The sequence below is a fragment of the Peromyscus eremicus genome, chromosome 3 (assembly GCF_949786415.1).
Source record: "Peromyscus eremicus chromosome 3, PerEre_H2_v1, whole genome shotgun sequence".
NCBI classification, from domain to species: domain Eukaryota; kingdom Metazoa; phylum Chordata; class Mammalia; order Rodentia; family Cricetidae; genus Peromyscus; species Peromyscus eremicus.
Window position 1 is genome coordinate 16701162 of NC_081418.1, and position 23924 is coordinate 16725085.

The 23924-nt window shown below is 40.3% G+C and overlaps 2 protein-coding genes across 5 annotated transcripts in view; one reads left to right on the forward strand and one right to left on the reverse strand.

Annotated features, from left to right (window-relative positions):
* Positions 1–1488, reverse strand: part of Krit1 (KRIT1 ankyrin repeat containing) — a 43929-nt gene extending 42441 nt beyond the window's left edge. For both annotated transcript variants that reach the window (XM_059257325.1, XM_059257326.1), the window contains exon 1: positions 1050–1488. The gene's annotated coding sequence lies outside the window, so the exon portion shown is untranslated. The remainder of the gene's footprint in view (positions 1–1049) is intronic.
* Positions 1489–1826: 338 nt separating this feature from the next.
* Positions 1827–23924, forward strand: part of Ankib1 (ankyrin repeat and IBR domain containing 1) — a 112771-nt gene continuing 90673 nt past the window's right edge. For 2 of the 3 annotated variants that reach the window (XM_059257318.1, XM_059257321.1), the window contains exon 1: positions 1827–1942. The gene's annotated coding sequence lies outside the window, so the exon portion shown is untranslated. The other variant, XM_059257319.1, reaches the window with a different exon arrangement.

Below are 23924 nucleotides of genomic sequence, written 5' to 3' on the forward strand. Positions count from 1 at the left end.
ATGACAGGAAACAATGCTGTCTGTAAAGCACCTAAAGGAGGGATGAAGAAGCTGTTAACGTTCTACACAGAAGTCAAAGTAAACTAATTCTTGTCTCAATCAACTCATGACAAGAAAACGTCTACTAACAAAGTGTTTCATTTGTTAATACTCACCATATATTTTAAATCATTCACTATTAACATATCCCCCAAATATTCTTAAAATTGGTTTTCAAGAAGTATTTGGACTGGAACACTTAAAATGGTCTTCCAATGACATAAAAGGAAACAAAAGGCTGAAGCCAGCAAATAACCAAAGCCACCAGCCGTGAAGGTAAGGCAGGTGCAGCAGAAGCACAACAGGAGAGGAATAGAGAACCATCAAAAGAAATAAAGGTATTGTTACTATGTTACATGGCTCACTGCACCGGAGAAAATGCTCGGGCGTTAACGCCTGATATAATGAGGACTTACGTAAGTGGAGATGGTTCATAATTGGGAGAGGTTTCTGTGATCTTTTTAGAAATACGGAGGGGCATTTTGGATTATCATTACGATTGAGAAAGGAGAGGCGGACAATTGTCATTTAGTGCCCCCACCTGGGGTAATATCCTTTTGTGGGTCAGTTGGTCGAGAGAGTGGGACAGGGGTGGAGCTGAAATCTTAAGGTTTCACATAAAGGCTTCTGGTGAAGCTACAAGTACCGAGGGGCGGGGACAGCAAAGCAAGCAAGGCAAAAACCATGAAGGAAGAACTCGGAAAGAAGGCAGAAAGGAGCTGCAAGCGATAAGCTTGGGGATCGCTTTCCCGACAATGACAACACTCCGCCTGGGAAGTGTCCCCTGCCATCACCCATCAATGTCCCATTATTGGGGAAAATGCAAGCTGTTTTGCTCCAAGGGCTCTCACCCCAAAGACGAGCCTGGCTTCTCGGCACCTGCTCGGAAGAAGTAACACTCCTTGCCTGCAGAACCTAGTTGGAGAGGTTCGCTGCCCCACCCGTTTTCGCTAGCTGGAGTCCGGATCGTGCCTCTCCTTGTTTCCGCGGAGGAAATCGAGAAGACTCACCCGAGCGAGCGGCCGATCTTCGCACGGGCCGCTACATCCAAGTCACAGGGTGGGGCAGCAGCCGGTGGATGGAGGAGCCCTCACCGTTTGCTCATTCCTTCTGCGTCTCGAAGAGGCCCAGAAGCCCGACCCAACTTCCTGTGGCAGGAAGGCCCTTGGTCGTCACCAGAAGCCGCCCGCCCCGAGAGTTCGGGCCTCTGGGCACCTGCTCTCCAGTCCTTCCCTCTCCTGGGCCCCAGTCACCCTGCAGCAGCTGCACACACTTGGGACTCCCTAGGCCTCAGCTTGCCAGCCCGCCGCTACCGGCGCCGGGCAACAACTTCCGGGGTTACGCCCCACCCCCCTCCTCCAGCCCGCTTCAGGTTTGCGGCGGAAAAGCTTCCGGGTCGGTCTGCGGGGTGCCGCCGTCCGTGCCGGTCCGTGCCACTCCGTGAGGCGGCCGCAGCTGTCTGGTGCGGGGAGCCGGCAGCTGTGAGCTCGCGGTGTTGGCGGCGGCGGGGAGGGGCGCGACGCCGGGCAGGGGAGGTCGGCCTCCGCGGCTGCGCGCGCGCGCACACGCGGCACGAGCCATGCGCTGGACTTGACCGAGCGGCGGAGGCCGGCGCCACCGCCCCCTCCTCCCTACCGTGAGAGCGGCGGCGCGCTGCCGGGGAAGATGGGGGGCGCCCGCCCAGTGTGAGCTCGCCGGGCGCGTCGGGCTCGCGCAGCGCTTCCCGCGGGCCTCCAGCGCGCATCCTCGGGCTCCCGCAGCCGCTGGCGGCGGGTGGGTGGGGCGCGGAGTGGCCCCCGAGGTCACCCGCTTGCTCGGCACGAGAGGCAGGTGGCCGCGGCGGAGGAAGACCTGCAGACCTGCGGGATCCACGCGACCCCGGTCCCCGCCCGGAGAAGTAACCGTAAGTCCCTGCTTCGCGGCTCGGCTCTGGCGGAGGCTGTCTAAAGCTGCCTAGTTCACGCCCTTCCCTGTCTCTTGCGAGTGTGCCCGTCGTCCCTCCTGTCCCCATCCCCGAACAGGTACAGCATCCTGTCTGCCCCACCGGGTTTCTCGCGCTCACGATTTTGCAAGCCTCCCGGTTTCTGCGGCGCGCCCCATCCTCCACACATGTCTACCTCGCCTCGTCCCTCTGTCCTCAAAAGATTCGTGCCCTCCTTCATTTTCTGTAGAACCCCGGAGCTCACTGCCTCCGCAGCCCGTGTTGAGATATGTGGAAAGCCTTGGATTCCACTGACTCCGCGAACCCGAAGTACCGAGGAGCGAATAGGTTAAAAGTGCTCTTCAGGACTGTCATGGGTGGGGATAGGTGCAAATGGCACCGGTGAACCTTTACGTTTGTTGGTTTTGCCACCCAAACAAAAGAATGGACGCTCCTCTGTACCCTCGTTCCTCTCCCTGTTTGTGTGAACTGTTCTTACATTGGTGTTGGAGGAGGAAATTGGAGGTAGAGCTGTAATGAAGCAGCTGCTGAAGAGGTTTTATTCTCACAAGCTCCATTCATATAGAATGGCATGGTGAAAAAAATCTTGTATTGAAACGACCCATTCCAGGAAAGCTTTACTGGTAAATCTGAAGAACGAATGTGAAAAGGTCTGAATTTTTAGTTAGTATACTTTGGATACTGTTAATTTCTTACTGTTTTAATTACTATTTGACTAGACTTTTTCTCATTAAATTTCAGTTTGTTTTTTTTAGACTGCTTTTGCAGAACTTTCCAGAAATTAGATTAAAATATAATTTTAATACTGTCAGTGATTGGACAATAGCTGTCATGTGTCTTCATACATTTACTATTTTTCAAGGCATTGTAGAAAGCAAATGATAATCTAAAAATAATGGTACTCTGTATGTTGCAGGCTCTGCTGTTATTCTGTAAACTACTCTAAGGTAGTATGGTAGCACTGGTGATTTTTTTTTCTTGAAAACTATTTCCTTAAGAACAAGAGATATGTTTAGTTTCCCTTCCCCCCAAAAAACCTTTTAGCAGTTGATTGTGTAACTTTACACTTCACAGGCTTTAGTTTGAAGCAGGCTCAGAAGATGTAGCTCCAACTATCTTTCTGGAAATGGACTTTCTTTGGCACAGAAGCCCCACACTGTGCAGACTTGAGTGTGTCTTTGAAGGTGTGGCTTCTGTTTTCTGTAAAATCAGTCAGCTTCTGAGTAAGAAGATCTGAGTGTTTTCACGAGGGAGTGGGCAGCTACACGGGACAACCCTTGTTTAAAAGTGCACTGATTTCTATCATCTTTGGGGAAAATAGTTTCATTTATTTGTTCCCTCTCTCACTCTGAGAATCCTGAGTTTATGCTATGAAAGTGTCCTGAAACGCATGCAATCTTATAAAGTAAGGGCTATAAACAGGTGCATGCTGAGCCATGGAGATAGTCTTGTTAGCCACTTTTTTATACTCCTGTGGCACTCCTCACTTCTGAGAGAGTTGATTGTCTTTCCTCTTCCTTTCCTGGGTGTGCTCGCTTGTGAAAGTGAAGTGCATATATTTATACAGCTTACCTGTAGGTAAAAGATCAAAGGTGTTTTCGGATACAAGTAAATACAGTTGCTGGAAGAAGTATGAATGAAGTTTCTCTGATTCTCCATGAATGGAAGTGAAAACTTTCCTCAGTGCTTTGAATAGTGTTTTCCCTTTGGGGGTGCATACATCATCATCTAAGCTAAATTTTTAAGTGTTTCCTTCACATACTAAGTTTTAAATTGGACACATTTGTCAAAAAATGATTTTGACAGTCAGCTCATTGTCAGAGGAGTTTCTCTGCATTATCCTAAAAATGCTTAGGTATCTTATTTACCTTTTCAAAATGACCTAACTGGAAGAACAGTGATTTTTGGACTTTTCAGTTTATTTTCTTCAAACTGCCTCTTCCCTCCCCACTCTAGATACTTGACTTTCCTGCGTATTTTATTACTTCATTTCCTTAAACCTTTACTGGACTGTGTGTGAGGGTTTGGGTTTATATTCTGCCTCTACAAAGGTATAATCCTTTTTCATTGAATTTACCAATCTGGATGTTTGACTGTGATTCTATCTAAAGGCCTTGGAGAGTCTGGGCTCTGCGATGGAAATACTCATTCAGACTCGATGAGTAGGATTTATGGCTTAGCAGCATTTTGATACAGTTCAGTCTGGTGTCTTGGACCCCTAACTTTTTTAGAAGCATGGTTTTCTATTATTAACATTTTTCTCCCAAAGCTTCATTTGTATCATAAACATTTTGTTCATTTTTAAAAATCAAAATCTGTTAACAGCTTGCTTTTCTCTTGGCCAGTGTCCTTTACTACTAATCACATGCTCTTCTGTTTTTGAGATTATAGAACATGTCATTAATAATTCTTGAATTCTTAAAGAACAACAGTACTTGCTGCTTTTTCTGTTCTCGGTCTCTTTTTTTCTCTCTCTCACATACACACAATACACACAAACACAATTTAACCTGACACCCATAGTCTTTCTGTTCTACTTGTGAAAACCTTTGATAATACTCAAGTTACTACATTTTTCTATTGGAATGATGCTAGAAATAGAACTCCTACTTAACAATGTAACAGAGACAGAACTATAAACGTGTCTGATGCTTGGCCTATAAAGATGAACAAATCAAGATTCTCTTTTGTCATTGGGCTTTAAAATGTCAGCTTAAAATTCATGAAGAAAAAGCCTTTTCAGATGACTTTTACACTAAAGGTGTGAAAGTATTGACTTCCTTGTCAATGCGTCCATTCAGTGTAGTAGAGGAAGGTGTGTACGTGCTTTCACCAAAGTTTCCATTCTGTTTCTGGTCTCTGACAATGAAGCTGGGCCAATTTCAAATTCATAAGATGCTCACAATACATTGTATACCTTCCTTCGGATGTCTCTCCCTGTTAATATTCTGCTACATTTCTTTAATTGCTTACCATTTCTGTCTTCATGCGTAAATACATATGTTCAGCCCATACAGTTTTGTTTTTTTGTTTGTTTGTTTTGGTTTTTCGAGACAGGGTTTCTCGCTCTGTAGACCAGGCTGGCCTCAGACTCACAGAGATCTGCCTGGTTCTGCCTCCCGAGTGCTGGGATTAAAGGTGTGCGTCACCACCGCCCGGCTCAGCACATACAGTTTTATCAGTCGTTTGTAACATTCTGAGGAAAGAAGCTTCAGACATGTGTGCCTTTACCCTGAAATACTAGCGTCTGCTTTCTAAAAACAAAACCTGTTACACAACCCACATACTACCCTTCAGGAATACATACTATGTGAATTTTTTCAGACATCTTTGACCTCAGTTTCCCCATCTTTCATGGCTTTGGCAGTTTTGTAAAGCATAAGCCTGCATTTTCTAGCATAACCCTCATCCTAGCACTATGAAGTATTTCCTCCTGCCTGCCCCCCAGCCAAGTGATGCTTTCCTGACAGGAATATCAGGAAAAGATGCCATGTCCTTCTCAGTGAATTTTATCCAGAAGCACACAGTGCCAAACCATGTCACTAGCAATCAATGTAACGAGATATAATTGTGGAAATAAACTCCAAAAGTGTGCCATTATCTTATTTCTTGTCAAATCTTCACTTGCTGGCCTTAGTGTCATTGATGGCACCTACCTAAATTAATCAATTTTATGAGGATTAGCAATTACTGTTTATTTCCATTGTCTCTCTGCATGTACTAGATGATGTTTTATTGAAAGCTGCTTCTCTTTTCTCTCTTTTTATTAACTAAAAGTAGAGATTAAATGGCTTTGACTTTATGTGAGATGTTGTGAATTGTTACTGTATTCACTTACTGTGCTATTTCAGTCATCCCCAGTTTAGTCAGGGGGAACATCTTTAAACTGGCTGCTGTGCCCATCCATCTATCATGCTCCTATCTGGTTCACTCTGCATTTCCTTTCTGGCAGAATAAATTGTTCCTGATTCATCTTGTGCTTTGCTTGCTTTACCCCTGAAATCAGCCGTTTCCACAAGGAGCCTGCTTTTGCTTTTTGGTTTGTAAAGATGATAGGTATTTATAACAAAGAACTGGGAACTCACGCTCTTTGTTGCTGGAGTATGAGTGCTTCCTAGTCCTTTTTACTGGACATGGTTAGGATGGATGGTTTGTATATGCACACACATGTAATACGCTCATACACATACCCATTTTGGTTGGTTTGTTTGGGTCATTTTCCAGACTGGCCTTACATTTATTGTATAGCCAAGGCTGAGTTACGTTCCTAATTTCACAAAACAAACAAACAACAAATTACAGGATGTTTCCTAAGTAGTGAGAAATCAGATGTAGACTGTCTGGGGCAGTACGGTGACTCCACAGTGCTGTCAGTAATACATGCTCATTTGTCTTTCTGGTTAGTCATCCTATCTCAGCACCTGTGGCCTTAAGGTGACATTCCAGGCTGAGTAGCAGTGTCTGTTTCTTCTGTCATCATCCATGCCTCTGGGTGTTTTAACAGTGTCATATCTAGTAATCTTTCCAATGGAGCCAAGACAAAAGAGCCCTGCCCTCTTATACCCCCATGACAAGTTCTTTTGAGTTAATTTTTTTCTCTTCTTTTAGAAAATAATGCAGATTTGGCTTCATGTGACACAAATTTACATTTAAATTAGGAACTTGGAGTTTTTATCTATAATCTTTTGAGTTGCCATGCTTAAAAGGTTTTCATGTCTCCCCCCCACACACTATGCCCTCACACACTATGTTATTTACAAACAGAGATGAGCATAATTAACTATATTATCAAATTGGAAGCTAATATTTTGGAGAACACAAATTTATCATTGTACACAATAAATGTTAATTTAAAGAATTTTATGTGCAAGTATAATATACAGTGAGTATAAAACTGAATAAGGCTAGGGCTGGAGAGATGGCTTAGCAGTTAAGAGCACTGGCTGCTCTTCCAGAGGACCCCGGTTCAATTCCCAGTACCCACATGGCAGCTCAGAACTGTCTGTAACACTATTTTCAGGGTATCAGGCACCTTCACACAGACATACATGCAGGAAAACACCAATGCACATGAAATAAAAATAAATAAATTTTTAAAAATCGTTTACTCACTTCTGGCCACCATGGCCACCTACACACATGTGGCATGTGTTCTCTCTCTCTCTCTCTCTCTCTCTCTCTCTCTCTCTCTCTCACACACACACACACACACACACACACACACACAAATAATAAATATAAGTATTTATAAAAACTGAACAAGGCTGAGGGACAGAGCCCTAAGTTTAACCTCTAGCACCCTGAAGACAAAGGAGCTAGCCTTGAGTGGGACATGGCATCTGTTCTTCAGGAATTTACACATCACCAGGAAAGCAGATAAACACATCAGTCCAGTTTTAGGTGGGAAGCTCATCCTATGGTCAAGATAGGCATCCTATAATTTAGTGGAGGGTTGGGGAGCTATGATCCAGAGTCCTCATAGTGAAAATGGCTTTTAAGTGGTAGCTTTTGCAGGGAATTTCTTTAGGCAAGCTGCCTTTATAATATTCTAAAATAGAACCGGGCAAGATCATGTTGTTTTGTTTGGTAAAGTTAATCTGGTTATAACATAATTAGGTATGGGTTCTAGAAAGAAGTTCATCTGATATATTAAAATATGTTCCTGTATTTATTAAATATTGAATGTGTGCATAAATATATGCCTATTCTCAAAGACTTTGTGTCTTATAATATAGCCTGGATATCAACAGTTAAGATAGTGTAATATTACTGTGGCTCCTGTCTTATAAACAGAGCTTGAATCAAGGCTTGAGTTCAGGACTGGTTAGATAGTGTTTGCCATTATGCCTCCCAACGCAAGGTCATTCCTCAGGAATTATATGGTGAAAGGAAAGTTGTCCTTTGACAGTCTACATGACCTCAAAAAGCATCTGTACACATACATAAATAAATGTAATTTTATAAGTTTTTAAAAAATTCTTGAGCCCATTAAGTCCAATATTCTCAAACCCATGTTCTTTTCCATGTACTCTGTATTGCCTTCCCCTTGGCCCCTTGTTATCTGATGTTGCTTCTCCCTCAGAAATCTTGTAAAATAAAGTTAGAATATAATTAAAATAGTTTTCAGTTGGAGACAGAAAGTATCAACCAGCTCTACTCTTGATTTTCTACAGGCACTCTCTGTGTGGGATGGAGTATAATAGGGAAGATAAGTGTTGGCCAGAAAATTGCCACATTACATGACTGAGGCAGTTATTGTTCACATGCTGAGATTAGTTTCTGAGAAACTTAGTATTGAACTGATAGGACAGTGGAAGACAAGGTGCTGGCCTGGTATGCCATGCCATTGGACAGTTGAGTAGCATTTACTAATGGTAAGATTCTTCTCTTCCCCTGCCGTAGTCAATGTTCAGAATAAGGAATCAGAGAAGGAGTGCACTGTGGCCAGTAAGGAAGAAAGGCATTGGTAGTTTTGATGATATGTTTAATTCCCCAAAGCAATTGTAAAAATAAAGATGATTTTCTCTTCCTAACTAATCATTTAAATCAATATACCAAACCATCAGCTCAGGTTCTCTCTACTTCTGAAAAGAGGTCTGCTTGGTATGGGTGGGACTAATGTTGGCACATGAAACTTCTTCCCCCAACTTGATTTGACATGGCATCCACAGATTTAACACTAAAGCATATTACATGATATTCTGAGTGGAAAAACAACTTTATATATAATGTGGAGGACGAAGAAGTGGGAATAAAGTTTAGACTGATAATTTGATATCATATAATGGTGAGAAGTAGGGCAACTCAGGAAGTGGGAACATCTGATTTTTCTTAACGACTCAAAAACTCCATGTGTTAAATATCAGATATATAAGGCAAGAGAAGGTAGAAAATAAGGTTCCAGTGCTCAAGGATTATATAGTCCAATAGTCTTTTTCATCTGACTCCTTGAGAAAACTGAGCCTTAGTGCTGTAAGCTAGAATTCTCCAAGTTGGCCATGTATCAGAGTCATCTAGATAGCTTATTAGTACACAAAACACTGGGCCCCGTTCTTGAGTTTCTGATTCTGGGCATCCAGGTGGGGGCCTGATGTTCTTTCCTAACAAGTTCCCAGGTGCTGCTAGGATTTCTGTTATCTAGTGTATGAAGTTAAATCTTTCTCCCTATGTTACTAGAATGCCACTTGGAGAATTTAAGAAAGTTCTCAATTCGTTTCTCTGTTTTGTGCTTTAGATGAAGAACTCGGATGTACAATTTTATTTTTAAAAATGATTTAAATTTATGCATGTGTACAGGTGTCCATAGAGGCAAGAAAAGAGGAGCAGATCCCTGGAGCCAGTTATAAGTGGTTGTGGCCTGCCCAGTGTGAGTGCTGAGAGCTGAACTCAGGCCCTCTGTAAGAGCAGTGTTCTTGGTCAAACTGCTCTAGTGGCTTGTATATCTCTGTCCCATTTCTGTAAGGGACTCTGGAAAAGTCCTTATCATTTGAGCAGGTATTTCCTGTTGCTAGTGAGAAGCAGCCTCGGTTTCCAACCTTGGGTGGTCTGTCTGTAAGGCTTCACTGTTCCTACAGTCCAAGGTGACTGTAGGTTTAGGACAGTGAGGGCAGGCTGAGATGGAACAGGGCTTCATAAAGAATACGGAAAATACTGTAATTACTCTTTGTGCTTTCAGCCTTGAAAGGGAATGAGACTGGTTAGATAAATGTAGGACTAATTCACTGTTTGTTATCAGTTTTTAGACAGATAGTCTTTAAGTGATTAATATGTCTACATGGAGCTGAGCAGGAATCTGACCCAAAGAAAGTGACAGGTAGAAAAGGAAGACAGAGATGCCAGACTTTTCTCCTGATTCTTTTTAGTTACTTGGTGCACCCAAATGAGGAGCCAGTGTTCTTTCAGCAAGCAGTTTCTTTACCTGTTACATGTGGACATAGGCGGGTTAATGTTGTAGCATGTGCAGGATATGCTGGAGTGGAAGGGACAGAGTACAGGTCCATTTACTTGGGAGAGTCATTTGTCTGCTGGCCAGAATATGACTTAAAGAGACCCATCCATTTAGTGAGTTTCCCTTTTGGATCTAGGTAGCATCAGCTACGCATTAAGGACCATTTTTTAAATATAGCACATGCCATGATGTCAGTGTTCTATTTTGTAACCTGAAACTCACATTGACTTTGTTTTGATGCTTTATATACTTTCCTTGTCCATGCCCTTTAATACTTTTACTTGGGTTATTTATATTTCTGTCTCCATAATTGATTTTCTGGCTCTCACTTAACATGTGTATTAATTAAATAATGAATATAGTTCATTAGACAGTTAAGAGAAAATCTTAGCTTTTTAAATTGGAAAACTATATAAGGGAAGTAAGCCACTTTATATAATATTTTATAAAAGCAATTTAATTCTATCTATACATTGCAAATTGATAAATCTTATCTTTAGTTTAGACTTTTCACTTCAGTGTCTGTCTGAATGTTTGTGTATATGCTGTACATGATCTGTAAGTACCTCACTGTATATCCTGTACACGGTATCTGTAAGTACCTCACTGTATATCCTGTACACGGTATCTGTAAGTACCTCACTGTATATCCTGTACACGGTATCTGGAAGTACCTCACTGTATATCCTGTACACGGTATCTGTAAGTACCTCACTGTATATCCTGTACACGGTATCTGTAAGTACCTCACTGTATATCCTGTACACGGTATCTGTAAGTACCTCACTGTATATCCTGTACACGGTATCTGTAAGTACCTCACGTATATCCTGTACACGGTATCTGTAAGTACCTCACTGTATATCCTGTACACGGTATCTGTAAGTACCTCACTGTATATCCTGTACACGGTATCTGGAAGTACCTCACTGTATATCCTGTACACGGTATCTGTAAGTACCTCACTGTATATCCTGTACACGGTATCTGTAAGTACCTCACTGTATATCCTGTACACGGTATCTGTAAGTACCTCACGTATATCCTGTACACGGTATCTGTAAGTACCTCACGTATATCCTGTACACGGTATCTGTAAGTACCTCACGTATATCCTGTACACGGTATCTGTAAGTACCTCACTGTATATCCTGTACACGGTATCTGTAAGTACCTCACGTATATCCTGTACACGGTATCTGTAAGTACCTCACTGTATATCCTGTACACGGTATCTGTAAGTACCTCACTGTATATCCTGTACACGGTATCTGTAAGTACCTCACTGTATATCCTGTACACGGTATCTGTAAGTACCTCACGTGTAAGTACCTCTCCCACTTGCCGTTTAAACTTTGCTGCCTGCAGTCTCCCGCCTTCGTTACCCCATCCCTCCAGGTGCCATAACAGAGAGCTGCAGTGGTTCTTACTCTGTTCCCACTTTTACTCCACTGTGGAGTTGTTGGCAAACTCCTTCTGCTCTCACTTCCAGAGTCCATCCCGAGTTGGACGGTGCTCCTCACTGTCACTGCTTTCACTTGGATTACTACAGCTACTTCAGAAATGGTCTCCTGTTTCTTGTTTTTTCCCCACCCCATCAATCAGCCAGCCAGGTTAAATGTAACAGTTCATTCCCTGCTTGGAAAAAGCTTCCAGTGGCTTTCCTTTTCCACCCAGAATGAGAATGAAGTACTATAAAGAAACCTTCCAAGACCTTGCCTCTGACTTCTTCCTCACTCTCCTCACCACTGTCTGGCCCCTTTCTGTACTTGAACATCCACGGTTGTTCTTTTTGTCTGGAGTATTTTTACCTGTGGATGGTGCCTGACTCCCTCCTTTAGCTCTTTATAAACTCAGATGTCACTTGGTAAAGTCTTCCCTGATTACTCTTAAGCATTGCAACATTCTCCCTTTCCTAGTTTGATAGCTTGGAAATGACACTTTATGTTACCATATATAAAGTGGAAACTCTATGGGACTTGCTTTTTTTTTTTTTTTCGGTTGCTTTTTCTGCGGGATTTCCCCATATCTAGAATAACCTGGCATGTGGTAGGTGGTCCAAAAGTACTTTTCCCCCATGAGTTTATATTTCTAAAAAAAAAATATATATATATATATAGCTTTCTTCTGAGAAGTTAGCGTGAAAATCACATCTAAATTTTTACTTTGAATATTTAATTGTTCTGTTTCTCTCATTTAAAAAAATCATTGTCTTGCCGGGCGGTGGTGGCGCACGCCTTTAATCCCAGCACTCGGGAGGCAGAGGCAGGTAGATCTCTGTGAGTTCAAGGCCAGCCTGGTCTACAAAGCGAATTCCAGGAAAGGCACAAAGCTACACAGAGAAACCCTGTCTCGGAAAGAAAAAAAAAATCATTGTCTTATGCTTTTCATTTGTATTTGAAATTATTGATTCTTTCTGGGAGGGGATGACATTTACCCCATGCATAAGTTGTAGTTCCTAACTTATGTGTTATTTCGGGGAATGATTAAACATCTTTTCATCCCCTGTGTGATGTATATGCATTATTGATAACTATCATTGACTGTGGTGCTTTCTAACCCTCATAGTAAGATACACATCTTGCATTTAGGTGCTTTTTATATCAGAAGTTACAGAAAGTCATAGCTTTTTTTTTCATATTTTTCAAGAAAAATCAACACTGATTTCCACCTATTTAACCTGAATTGAGAGTTTGGGGGCCATGGTGGTTGAGCCTTTCATAGACTTCAGTTCTGTATAGCCAGTGTTCCTTAGCTTCTTTATTTGGAGCAGTTAGGTTCTACAGAGGGGTCTTGCCCTTAATTCAGTTTCTTTAAGCCAATAAGTCTTGAAATTTGTGTACTTGATATAAATACCACAATGCCTTAGATTTTTCAAGGTATTTGCCCTGTTGTCAGACTGTATTTTGAGTTATATCTTAACTTTTCAATTGGAAAGAGTCACTGTAGCACTTAAGGTCACTTTGCTCCATCTGTTCAGGATATAGTGTAGCAGTGGTGGATTAAGACTCAAATCTTCATAATTTTGTTAATCCTATAGACCGTATATTCCTCTGTGGTCCTTCACTACTTCATTAAGATGTATGGGATATAAAATGAAATCCAAAACTAAGCAGACATGGGATTCAAGTTTTGTTTTCTGATACTAGAGAGTTTCTAATTGGAGATAGTTTAGGTCTGTGGCCTTGGTAACAGACAGTCAGCCTGAGAAAAACTTTGTATTTGGTTCCTATAGCAATAAAATGTATCTAACACTTAAGATTCAGTATCAACAAATAAAGATGTATAGGAATATAGATGAATTCTTCTAGGTGCTAACCAAGATTCAAACATCTACACATATGGTAGACTCTAAATGGGAAAGCCTTTTGGAGTCTAAATGAGACTTTTCTCTAGAATTTCCTCAGTTTACCATAAACCTTTCCAAAACAACTAAGCTTCTAGAGCCTATTTAGTATTTATAGTTTATCGTACAATGCAGGTGGGATTGTGAGAATTAATGAGAGACAGTGCATATACCACAAAGAGAAATCTACCGTGATTATCTCATCAGCGTTTTCATTACCATCTGAAATTGAACTCCACGATAGTAAACATAGAACTTGCGTCTGTTTCTTCCTATTTTCCTTTCTCTTTCCTTTCTTCCCTTCTTCCTCCCCTTCTCCCCCCCACCCCTCCTCCTCTTCTTTCCGCTTTCTCCTCCTCTCTTCCCTCTCCTCTCCCCTAGCTCATGAGGCTCACTGTTTAACTTGTTTCTGCTTTCAGCCTCCTGAGTGCCAGGGTTAGAGCCCCGTGCCACCACTTCTACAAGTTTCATTTCTTCAGAAATGAACAAAGCTCAGTTGTTTATTTGAAGGTTTTTATGTTTATGTGTGTGTGTAAATTTGCAGTCTTTTATAGGGTTTTTTTTTTTTCTTTAAAAATATTTGTTAGGTGGGTGTAGTGGTACCTGCTTTTAATTTCAGCACTCAGGAGGCAAAGGTAGTTGGATATTTTTGAGTTCAAGACCAACCAGAACTACATAGTGAGACCCTGTTTCAAAAATAATTCTTTTTGTTATTTTTGTTATTTTTTATATGTGTATATGATATGTATATGTGTTGACGGCTGGCACTCATGTCCTAGAGTTCATATAAAGTTCAGAGGACACCTTTGTGGAGTGGATTCTCTCCCTCCTCATTTAAATTGATTCCAGGGGTTGAACTCAGGTTACCAGACTACCATGTTTGGGGAGCGAACGCTTTTAGCTAATAAGCTACTTCCAGCCCTTTTTATGTTTATTTGGTTACTTTACATAGATATCAGTGATGATCTGATCCAAGTGTTCTCGTCCTCTTTGAAATAAAGACATGAATATTGAAGTGAACACATCTCTCATTTCTCGAATACAAATGTGTGTGTGTGTGTGTGTGTGTGTGTGTGTGTGTGTGTGTGTGTGTGTATTTAGAAGTTAGTATAGAAAGAAGCCTGGTGAAACATCAGAATGTAATGAATTGGTTCCTAGGTGATAATTCTTGTTATAGTCAGCAAAATATGAGCACATATATATAGATTGGTTAATTGGATGTAGACTGCTTATTCTTTTTTGGGCATATATTGATTATACATTATGTTGGCTTTCCTAAGGACATATTGTACCTGACTTTGTCCACATAGCACACACAGCCTCATACCTCCCATTAGTCCCTTTATTCTCCTAAACAGTTTTACTTCTCTTTCCATGCCATATATACATACATGATTTGATGTATTTATATATAATCTAAAAATCTATAAATGAGAAAGAGCATGATATTTATCTGAGTCTGATTTAATTTAACACAATAATCTCCAATTGCATCCATTTCCCTGCAAATGACATGTGTGCTTCTTCATAGTTGGATAAAATTCCATTATAAATGCACATAACTTCTTTGTCCATTCCTCTGTTGACAGACAGCTAGGTTGGTTCCATAATTTACCTATTGTGAATAGTAATACAACAATGTACAAGTATCCCTGTGATGCTGACTTGGAATTCTTGGAGTAAATATGATAGATGTAATTTTTGTCTTTTGAGGAGCCTTCATACTGATATTGTGGTGGTTGGATTAGTTTACATTCTCACCAGCAGCAAGTAAGAGTTCAGTTTTGTTTGCATCCTCACCAGCATTTGTTGTTCATTTCTTAATGAGTGCCAGTCTGACTGGGGAGGGGATGGCATCTCAGGGTTGTTTTAGTTTATATTTCCCTGATGTCTAGTGATTTGAACAGTTTTTCCACAGTATTGGCCATTTTGTATTTCATCTTTTAAGAACTGTTTGTTCACTTCATCAGTATGGCTGGAATTTGACTCCAGTGTGAGCTTTTGGGGAGGGTTCAAATACACTTTTTTTTCCAGTGTAGATATACACTTGACCAAGCATTTACTGAGAAGGCCATCCTGTAAGGGAGTTTTTTGATTTTTTTTTTTAAGGTAGATAGTAATAGAACATGTTCAGATCAGCATCATTTCTGGATTCTAAGTGGATGAGATAGGCAAATGAAAGAATTGAAAAAGGAAGGCTATCCACAGGTAAATATAGAACTGTGTCTTTGTTCTGCAGGGGATGTACTTTCATTGAAACAGGAAGAGAGGAGGGGAACAAGTTCAAGTGTAAGGTAATTTATAAGCTTGGCTATGAGAAGATGAAGGGGTTTCCCTTGTGTGTTTCTGTTCTATTCATCAGATAAGAGCAGGTCCTGAAAAGGTGGGCCAAAGGAGAATGTTTGTGATCTTTCTATGCAAGACACCTCTCCACTGAGCTACCCTAAGGATTTTTATTTATTTATTTATTTTATTTTATTTTTTTGCATGTGGACATCGAATTGTCTCAGTATGAGTTTTTGGAAAACTATTATTTCTCCAATGAATTGTTCTACTCCTTCAGTAAATGTCCTATAAACCATGCCATAATTGTGGTAGAGGGAATTTCTTCAGAATAGTTGAGTACTCTTGCCAGAGAAAGGATTTAACAGTTGCTAGGTACTTAAAAATGAATTAGAATACAATCGAGGAAGATATTTGTAGCTCCTTTTTTTTTTTTTTTATAAAGGACTATGAATATCATCTTGTAAAATCAGTGAATTAAACATTAAAATTATATTGCAAATGCAATCATATTGTATGTTCTTTTAGATCATGTACCTGTTAAATTCATATCCTGTTTGTTCAACATACTTTCTATAGATTGTGGGTACTTCCTCTCAGATTAAAACTCTTCCTTTACCTAAAATTAAGTTTTTCTATAAAAGGAGAAATACTCCTTTTCATTAGGATAGCTTATGACAGGGTGTTTATAAGCCGTAGGGTCATACTTCTTGTTATGTTCCCACCCCAACTTACAAGAATGACAAGTTAGGAATGCTGTTAGTCTTGTATTAGGAATACAAATTGATCAGCAACCCAATACAGATCATTTCCTCAGAGAATCAGCCCTTTCCTGTGGCATTTGGATATGACCCAGGCAATCCAGCTGACATCCACTGATGTTTTTCATGGTGTAAGGCCCATAGAGGAGTGTCCTAAATCTGCTACAGCCCCAGAGTCTGTGTTCCATTCATTGAGCCTCTGCCTGTTTTCAGTGCAGCAGAGTGCATGCTGAGGCTGGGATAGCCCTGTGTCAGACAGTGGCAGGTTTTAGCTTCGAGTCAGGACCGGACCGTTATGACCTGTAAATTCATATTCTAGAAATATTAGCATAGCTTTTTCCAACAGCAAGTTCTGAGTTCAAGTGACAGCAGGCTTTCTTAAGCTCTTTTTTAAAATGTTTTTTTTTTAGTGACATTTACTTATCTGCTTCTGTATGTGGATGGGCACCATAGCATATATTGTGGAGGTCAGAAGACAACTTGCAAGAGACCACTATCCTTCTACTATATGGGTCTCAGCTATTGAATCTGGCTTGTTAGACTTGGCAGCCAGTGTTCTTTCTGCTGAGCCATCATACCTGCCCATCTTAAACTCTTTTAATCTTACAACCTAGAGTCTATATTGACCCTGCAAAAGTATGTATATCAGGTTGGAAAATCATCTGCTTCTAAGGGTCATGCATTTCATTTCATAAGAGCTTATTAGCAGCCTGGTTTTTAAGACTTTAAAAGTAAGGCCAACAAGATGGCTCAGCCTGTAAATGTGCTTGCCTCTAAGCCTGATGGCCTGAGTTGAGTCTTTGTGACTGTATGGTGTAAGGAGAAAACAGACCCTGCAGGGGTTGCCCTCTGACCTCCATGTGTGCCCACACTCATTTAGTCATGCAGACATACTCAAGTAAATGAATATAAAAAAGTACACAAAAGCTCACCCAACTTTAAAAGGATATTGATACCTAGAGATTATTTCTCATTTTATATTGACTTCACTTCTTACAGATCTTACACTTCTTAAAGTGTTTACACTATCATGTGGAAGTTGTTAGGCCTGGCAGCAAGTACCTGTGCTTGCTAAACCATCTCCCCAATTTACTACATTTTTTTTTCTTTTTAACATTAATAAAATAACATTTTTAAGTGATTTTTTTCTGTGCATTGTTTTATCAATGTGATGGTGTCAGATCCGCTGAATCTAGAGCTACAAACAGTTGTGAGCTAGCATAATGGGTGCTGGGAATTGAACCCAGGTCCTCTGGAAGAGCCACCAGTGCTCTTAACCACTGAGCCATCTCTCCAACCCCATATTACATTGTTTTTTAATAAGCAGTTTAGGCACCCTGAACCACTGTAATGAAGAAATGATTGGAAATTCTGAAGTCCAACAAACCAGATACCAGCATAGGGCTTGTGGCTGACCTCTTAAAGACAGCTGTCCCAAATTTGCTGTGTCAGCTTTTCCTGTATAATATAGTACAGTGTCCTTAGACAAATCAGGCTGAAATTATAATGTCAACTCCATTCAACCTAATAAATTCACTTAGGTTGAGCAGAACACTGAATAAGAGAAAAGGTTCTTTTGAGTGAGGTGTTTTGCACTCTGACACAGTGTAATACTAGATTTCTCCTAGAACAGTAATAATTTTAAGAATATTTTACAGTGGAGAACACAATAGAGCTATTAAGATTTATTGATTTTGAAGGGTTGGATGGGTGCTAGAGAAATTGCTCAGCAGTTAAGAGCACTGGCTGCTCATTCATAGAAACCCCCTGGGTTGGATCCCTGCACCCAGTGGCAGCTCAGAACCATCCATAACTCCAGTTCTAGAGGTTGGGACATTCTTCTGTTCTCTGTGGAAATTGTATGTAAGTGGTGCACAGACACACCAGGTAGCTAAAACACCCATACACATAAAATAATAATGAATAAAATGAGTGCTGGGACTAAAGGTGTGGGCCACCACTGCTGGGCTGCACTTATTTTTAAAAATAAAAACAATATAATATTAAAAAACATGGAAACAATGCTGAATCATCAGAAATGCTAAAGTTACCAAAATCAAACTCTTTGCTGATAGCGCCAGATAGCATTAGAGCCTGAAATATTAGTCAGTATATTTAGTTCCAAATTCAGAGTTTGAAAAATAATCAACAAGGAAGATAAAATAGAACAAACAATATTGGAGTATCTGAAAAATCAATTTACAAAGGCTAAGTACTACTTTAGAAAAATTTCCGTTTCTGAATTTGCTTATGAGCTAGGCTGTGATCCTTTGAGACAATTGTGTATGAATAGGGATGGAAAGAGGGGTGTCTCTTACAGCACTTGTATCCCAGGCTTGCAGTTTCCCCCTTGTAGACAGCATGCCATTTTCCCATTTGGCAAAGAGCATCAGTCAGCTGCTGCTTTTCCCAGCATTTGAATCTCTCCCTTTTCTAACCACATCCTTTACACACTATGAAAGCTATGTTGGTCCAAAAGGTGCCCTGAAGGAGCCAGGATACGTTAGATTATCTCCTTTTCCTGCTTACTGAAAAGATTTAAGGACTAAACATAATCAGTTTTTTAATTATTACTCTGATAATACTGTTGTGTTTGTGTAGCCATTTTATTTCAAATGCTACCATAATATGACGCGAACAGCAAAGTTAATTTGAGTTCTACAGTGTATATTATAGGGAGGTTACTTTCTTCTTTAAAAGACTTCGTAGTTCATTTTCATAATACTTTCTAAATACTGAGAAATTTTACTGTACACTTTTTGGAACACATGAACTTCTGGGAAGCTGATAAGAATGAAGCTACATTCAACTCCAGCCTAATAAGAGTCGGCAAGCGAAACTCCAGCCTTTGCTTAGCATTGTTTCTAGTTCAGACATCTTGCTCACTGCTCCTAGCTTTCTGCTTACCAGCTCTGTGTTCTTTTCAATTAGTACTTCTTTGTGCATTACATAGGAGAGAACTATAGAAAAGTAATGAACATGGATAAAGTTGGAGAAGAAGTTCCTTTAACAGCCAGATACCCAGTGAGTGGCAAAGCCTAGACTACCTATTGTACATAATTTTGATACAGAACACAGAGGTGATGATTTTTTTTAAGGTTTCATTTTCTTTTTTTAAAGAGAATAAGTACTAACTTCTTTGAAAGTAGCAACTAACAAGCATTTGCTGGAAAATGCTGATAATAGAAAAATCACCGAGTATCTACTGTGTGTCAGACATTAAAATAAGCACTCTGGGAGACGGAGAGGATGGCTCAGTAGTTAAGAGTACTTTGTGCTCTTAGGGAACCTGAGTTCAGTTCTCCGTGTCCACATGGCAGCTCACAATCATCTGTCCCTCCAGTCCCAGGGGATCAGACACCCTGTTCTGGCTCTGGGGGCACCAGGCGTGCACATGGTGCACAGACACATGTGCAGGCAAAGTGACACTGCCTTTGTAGTCCTGAGCATCCCGGAGTGTCATATTGTCCTTCCTGTCATGCTGGTTAGGACATTGAGGTGCAGAGAAAAGTCATTTATAACAGAATTAGAAATGTCCTTTTCTGTGCTTTTTGCACCAAACCAGGTATCAGTAAACTGTGGTCCACTGTCCACATTATGCTAGCCTGTTTTTATGTTTTTGATATGGGGTGTCTTAATTTTTGCTGTGATGAAACGCTGTGACCAAAAGCAGTTTGGGGAAGAAGGCTTGCATATCCTGAGTCACAGTTTACAGTGGGAAGCCAAGACAGGAACTCAAACTGAGCAGGAACCTAGAGGCAGAGGCCCGCCCAGCCTGGAGAGTACCACCCACAGTGGGCCGGCCCTCCCACATTGATGACTAGTTAAGCACCTACCGCCTGATCTTATGGAGGCACTTTTTCAGTTGAGATTCCCTCCTCTCAGATGACTAGCTAGCATCAAGTTTGACATAAAACTAGCCAGTACGTGGGGTCTCATAAATTTCTACTGGCAACACCTTTCAGTTCTGGAATTATAGGCATGTGCCACACTGTGCTCAGCCTCAGCCAGTTTTATAAAGTTTTATTAGAACACAACTATGTCCATTTTTAAAAGGTCTTTCTCCTGACTTTGAAACAATAACACAACAGTCTAGAGTTGTAACAGATATATGGCTCCCAAACCCATGTTTATTCCCCTTTGCAGAAACAAAATGTGCTGATCTGTACATTAAAACCATATAAAGTGGATTCCCTATAATCTAACAAACCATTAAACAACAATAAGCCATGAATGTTTAAGAGCTAGTAGCGTTCAGTTTAGAAGAAAAGTCTTAGATGACTTAAATGCCTATAATTCTGTTATAGCTCATTTTTTTTTTAAAAAAAAAAAAAAAGCAATGTGTATAAGTATCTCAGTTTTCTTTTCAAGAAACGTACAAATACCTTATTTTAGTTCTGGTGAATACAGGTCAACATTTCAGTGGTCTAGATGTGACATTTCAACTATACCTTTACTTGTGGTGATTGGTGTTTGCATTCCAGCAGAGTTCTTTGTTTATAAAAGATACAGCATAGCTTAAAATTTTGAAACTTGTTAAAGTAGTAAGTTTCAACTCAAGAGTTGCCTGCTGGGGCCGGAGAGATGTCTCTGCAGTTAAAAGCCCTGGCTGCTCTTCTGTAAGACCTGGGTTTGATTCCCAGCACCCACTTGACAGCTCACAGCCATGGGTAACTCCAGTTCCTGGAGATCTCATGACCTCTTCTGGCCTCCACTGGTACTGCATGCACTTGGTGCTCAGACATAGATACAGGCAAAATATCAATACACTTATTTTTTTTAAGTTGCATATTGAAGAGTCAGAGATGTATAGGGACCAGTTGCGGCAGGGAGTAACTGTATAGGGAACAGATACAAAACTACTCAGTAGACTTTTTGCCATTTTTTGGTCATATGTCTAAGAGGCTTTCTTTTAAAAAAATTTACATTTTACTTATATAGGTGGGTGTAAGTATGCCATGGCATATGTGTGAGGTTAGAAGACAACTTTCAAGAAGCAGTCAGTTCTCTCCTTCCACCAAGTGGGGCCTGGAGATTAAACTCAGGCCCGTTAGGTTTGGCAACAGTCACCTTTATCACTGAGTCATCTCACTGGTCCTGAAGGCTTTCTTAGTAGTCAGATTCAACTTCTTTGAAGTCAGTTTTGAAGCCAACTACATCAATTTCATGTTGCTCTAGTATTTTGAAATAGCACTTTATGTTGTTGTTCCTAAAATCATACTATTTTTGTTTATATGTCTCTTGCCTGCATGTATGTCTGTGTACCATGTATGTACAATGTCTATGGAGGCCAGCAGAGGCTGCTGCACCCTCTGGAACTAGAATTATGGATGGTTGTTAGCAGCCAGTGGGTGCTGAGAACTGAACCCAGACCTTTGCAAAAGCAGCCAGTGCTCTTAACTGCTGAGATATCTTTCTAGCCCCTATCCCTAAAATTCTCACACACTTTCCCAAATAGCAGTTCTCCAGTATTTTGGCTTTTTTGAGACAGGGACTAATTAATATAATCAGCTCTAACTATCCCAGAACTCACTGTCTAGACCAGGCTGTCTTCAAACTTACAGAGATCCACTTGCCTCAGTCTCCATACCCAGCCCAACATTTCAACTCTTTTTTTAAATGCTTTTAATTTAAATAGAATTCTATCACTTGCCCCCTCCTTTCCCTCCCTCTATCCCCTCTCAGCTAACCTTCTTCGAGCGCTCCCCTATTCTCAAGTTGATATCCTCTTTTCCTTTGGTTATTATTGTTACACACATATGTACATGTATCTGCATGTACAAATACCCACACACAACCTGCTGAGTCTATTTGTGTGTGTGTGTGTGTGTGTGTGTGTGTGTGTGTTTGAGCTGATCGTTTTGCATTGGATAACCAATGATGGGGCTCATTCCTGGGAGAGGCTAATTCTCCTAGTAGCCATTGGTCTAGAGTTCTTTTTTAAGGGGTGGGACCCTAACAGAAAATTTCCCTTCCATGTAAACATGCCCATTGATATTATTATTCCTGCCCTGTTTATGCAGCCATTTCTAGAGAGAAGTTTTCACAGCTGACTTCCTGGTATTCTGGCTCTTACACTCATTCTGCTCCTTCTTCTAAGATGTTCTCTGATGTGTAGATGCAGGAGCTGTGATGTAGATGTACCCCTAGCATCTGTTGATCCCTGTCTTCTGTCAAGTTGTTCCTTCTCTATGATGGTCTCCATTTGCTCTAAAAGAGTCTCTACAGAGGATGGGTAGATACAATTGTTCAGAAAAGGGAACTCTAAAAAGAAAAAAGAGAAGGAGAACATGTAGTGAATAAAACTTAATTTAACTTTAAAATTCATGGTCTTTTTTAACATTGGTGTTGGAGCAACTAGCACCTCATTAAATGACCAGCCTTGTCTGACATCAATATGAAATGTGACAGTAGTAAATACTTTTTGGAAAAGATTAATTTTTATTACTGTTTATACTTATATATATATATACACATGTGTCTTTGTGTGAGTATGTACTGTGAGTGTGGGTGCCTGTGGAGGCCAGAAGAGGGCATCAGATACCTTGGAGCTGGAGTTGCAGATGGTTGTGAGCCATTTGATGTGGGCGCCTGAACCATAACTCAGGTCTTCTGCAAGAGCAGTGAGTGCTCTTAACTGCAAGCCATCTCTTCAGTACCTAAAAATTTATTTTTATTTTTATTTGTGTATATGTGTGTTTCTGTATTAGTGTGTGCTGTATATATGTCGGTGCTTGAGACGCCTAGAAGAGGGGTCCCTTGTTGCTGGAGTTACATGTAACTGTAATTCAGATCTTCTGGAAGAGCAGCAAGTGCTCTTAAATACTTTTAATGAAGAATTTCAACATATGCTTTTTAGAAATCTACTATAGAAAGTAAATAGTCATGTAAAATAATGTTAAAAAGTTTTGTGACTAAATACAAATGGGAAAGATTTAACTGTATATCATTCTGATTTTAAGAATTAATAAAATTTTATGCTACTAATAACAGTTTCCATGTAGAGAAATAGCATGTACATGAAGAGAGATTATGTTGTATTGATTGTTTTTATGAAGTATAGAGCTTTACATACTTTGTCAGGTTTAATCTTTAAAATGGCATTCTGCAGTTAATATATTCTAGATGAGAAAATCAAGGTTCTTATTTAAAATCTTGTCAATTACAAACTAGTTCTATTCTTAAAACTTTCAATTCACTATACCATATAGCATCAGTTAGTCTGTATAAAAAGTGTATATGACTAAACTAAAGTAAAGCTGGTGTCAGGAAGAATTGAGAGGGTATATGTAGGTATATGCAAGTGACTGTACCATTTCACAGCATTCCCCAAAGAACATGGACCAACATCTGTATATACTTTCTTCTTATTTCCCAGTTTTCCAGTATTGCTTTCCTTTTCCACTTTATAATCTAAGGCATGGCATTTAGTTGTCATGCACACTTAGTCTCCACTAATCTGTAAACAGTTGTACAGTTTTCTTACCTCATTGATCTTAACACTTTTGAAGAGGAATGTCTCAATTCTCGTTTCTCTATCTTCTCATTTAGATGGGTATTAAGCATCTTTGGATGAAAATATTATAGAACATAGGAAATCTTTTT